Raw genomic sequence first — 3,968 nt, forward strand, 5'->3', positions numbered from 1 at the left:
TAGAACAAGTACACCTTTATAATGTCGACAAATACGTAAAACTATGAAATAAGATACTTCTATGATATGATTCAACGGAAAGGTCCTATATATGCAACATAGATATAATATCTACATTCAAGTTAAACGAACTGCATGTATTCATTTTAAATATTGCGTCGAGCTGAATAAAGTATATGATTTATTATCATTAAAGGATCTATGGGCGGTTGGTTAACAATGTGTAACTAAAAACTATGATATTATCTTTACTGCCAACATTTCAATGTACCTAAAATTTTCTACACCAAGTCTATTGCATCTTGATGTTTAAAGCGCGTTAACAATATATTCATTTAAGAGCAACTATGTCATTTCGGGATTAATATACCACATAAAGTCATACCCAGCGGAAAGAAATGACGATTAATTAAAATTCCACCAATTTGGATTTCATTTTGCCAGCCATTGTGAATTTCTACCATCAAGATTTCTCGAAATTAAATTTTTGAGATTATATCTGCCCTTTTATTACCAAATTAATGTTGTTTTATTTTCATTTTTATTTTTAATTTTTAAAGTGATATTCTTTTACCAAATTTGGCAGTCATATTGAAAGAAATGCCCGCCACCAAATGACAAATACATTTTTTTTATTGATGTTTGTCAAATTCGATTTTTCCACACATTTCGCTTGCATAACCACTCTGTGTGTGAAGAATTTAAAAAGAAATTATTTACACCCCCCCCCCCCCACCACTAAAATACACTGATTACGAGATATCGCTCTCCGAAAATTCCTGAAGAACACCCAATTGAATTCTGTTAATCATGTCATTTTGGCCGATTTTGAGTATGATTTCGTCTGACATATTTATCATTGAACCAAACTGCATTGGTTTCTTTTGCAAATTGTTTAGGATGAATTGTAGCCCGTAAAACGTTATACCAAGAAAAAAATAAAACGTTTTGTAAAGTAAAGCTATATGACGCCATGACGTCATAGTTTTTATGGCGTTATAGTTGGGACACCAAAATGGCGCCTGTAAATGAGTTGTCGTAACTTTCCCTATACACGGCTTTGCGTACGACGTCACCGTGACGTCAGAACAAAAAATGGCGGAACTATGACGTCACTGTGATGTCAAAATTCAAGATCGTTGACTACCTGATTGATTAGACGGATTTTGTTTTCAATGTTGGCCAGAAACTGGGCTTGACTATAGATAACTGTGGTGTCCAATTTCAGAGAAATGTCACTGCTCCTATACTTAGACGTAGCAGCTCGGCGCTCGTGCTGATGACCCTTAATATTTGGTTCATAGACGTCGAACACGACGATTGGCGAGGTACCAGGTGTTAAAGTTCAAGGCAAGACAGTGCGAGTGCAACCAGAAGTTCTTTTTCAAAGATGTATTACGGTGGCACAGCGCACAGGTACAGATATTCAACAGTTCTTCAAATATGAGTTGAGTGCCTTCCCGTCCTCACTGTTTGCAGGAGCTTTCATGCGACATGTAACCAAGTCCGATCTCGCTGAGCATTTGCTCAAGAACGTTTCACCCGTTTCGAACACTTCCCTCGCCAGTGAAATAACTGTCATTGATGGAGGTCTGCTAATTTTTGTAAGGTGGAATAAGGGTACGAATATCTCCAACATCTTAGAAAACTATCGGTCATTTGTAAAAAAGATTTCCCTCGCCAATCGTCGTGTTCGACGGCTATGAACCAAATACGACAATTTGGCGAGGGAAATCTGGTTGTTTCGGATTCAGTAAATTGGGACTTCTTAAACATACGAACAGTGACATCTTTCAGGAAGCTAGCAAGACAATAGCTTCACCTGGAAGTTCCCAGTCCGAAGTATCTGAAGCTGGGGAAAGGTTATTCTGTGCAATGTCAATGTATGGTCACAAAAATGAGATTTCTCTGACTAAAGTCCGGTACCTAAGGTACAAAGCTATGATTGCTGAAAAAATTTCCATTCAAATCAATAGACTTCCTCCAACAGCTGCCGCGGCCGAGCAGCATGCTCACCACGTTCATGTTCAGGTTAGAATTTGGGATGAACTAGACGATGGCGTCGATCCTGTGAATTGGGGTTGGCAAGTGATAGGTAATAGATACGTTCCCATCGCGACTGTTCTTCCATCAGCACCAGACAACGTTCTGAATTTCATCTGGTGTAAATGTAAATCGTTGAAACACCAATGCTCGTCATGTTCTTGTACACAGAATGGTTTGAAATGTGTTGAAGCGTGTGGAGGATGCCACGGGGAGGGTTGTCTCAATAGCGAACAAATCAGCATTGATTTAGAAGATGAATTTGGTACGGGGTAGAACAAATGATCCGAATGAATATTTTATGGTGTCCAGAATATTCCTCTTGTCTATTTGCTTGCTGTTATTGCTTTATTCACAACACGTCTCCGCCATTTTGAATTTTGACATCACAGTGACGTCATAGTTCCGCCATTTTGTATTCTGACGTCACGGTGACATCGTACGTTACTTTTGACGTCATTTCTGGATTCCTTGGTATCACTTTCCTATGTTGATAATATATTTCTAGGCTGTAAAATTGATATTTTTGAAGTTATAAATGGTTTTCAGTTTCATTATGTTGACCAAGGGGGTCAAAATTTCAAAATGCTGTACAAAAATTTGCTCAACTCCGATTGGCGGGGAAAATTTTTCTGGAATCACTAGGGACATAGTTGTTTCAGAAAATGAAGAAATCATTTGGGTAGGAATTTCTTCCCACAAATTTTCTACCCCGACCAGACTATATGATTAATACAATGACGTCATTATTAATGTGACGTCATAATGTATGTTTAATTATAAATTTAATAGTGGAGGTAACATTTCTGAATTATTAAAGGAGATAAATCCTCTAACTCTCTCTCTCTCTCTCTGTCTATAATATTCGAAATAATAATTGGAATTCAATATTGGTCCATTTTAAAGGCTCAATACCACACTTGTTGTAACAGAATAATATGTCCCAATCTTTATTCTGGTCAACAAATTGAACTATTTTACAATATTCCAATTAATTGATGATAAAAATTTCATCTTAACACACCTAATATAAAAAATTGGAAAAATTCAACTAAATGATTTGAAAAGCCTAACGCAAAGCTTTTCAAATGTGACTTAGATTTAAAAATATTTTTGAACCTTTTGGACAAGTAAAATAGGATTTAATGGATAATTTACACAACAGGTAGGACACTAACACATCTAGTACTTAGAATAAGGCTATTTTGTATTTTCTGGAGCTGTCAAGCCAGCAAGAGTGTTATTGTCCCTTTAAAATCAGTGCACAAATCGTGTACTCTATGGCTTCGGGCGCCATTTGTAATGAAATGAAATGGGATTTAACGTCCTACTGTTCTGCTCCGACTGGTCTAATGAAGACGGGCATATGCCTTACGGTGTGATATGAGGGCAAATTTGCCCGGGCAAATATAATGGTCTACTTCTATTTCGAATTCCAACTGCCAAAGTTATATTTTAGTGGCCGTAGCAACCAGAACTAGCCAAGATATTTTTTTAGAATAGTAGAGCGATATTGTTAGATATGTGAATTAATTAATATCCGATGCTGTTTGATTGGACAGCGGAATCGAATTTCTAGAAAAAGTAAACATTTCTTGACTGTTGCCTGGCTGAATGGTTATTGGGACTAGTATTTCAGAAGCCGTAGCATCCAACACTACCATGGTAACCGGTCAAACCTACTGGTTACCATATTAAACATACACAATATTAAAAAAAAAGAAGAAATGAACTGAAATAAAATGGGGTTTAACGTCCGACTGGGCTAAAGAAAGAGGGAGAGAGAAATGGGGTTTAACTCCACTCGACACACACTAGGTCATTTCGGGACTAACATATGGCTTAATTTTATTTCAATAATCCGCTTGCGCGTAGGGGTCTTTAGCAGTGGGAGGAAACCGGATGACCCGGAGAAAACCCACGAG

The sequence above is a fragment of the Patella vulgata genome, chromosome 6, assembly GCF_932274485.2.
Source record: "Patella vulgata chromosome 6, xgPatVulg1.2, whole genome shotgun sequence".
Classification (NCBI taxonomy): Eukaryota; Metazoa; Mollusca; class Gastropoda; family Patellidae; genus Patella; species Patella vulgata.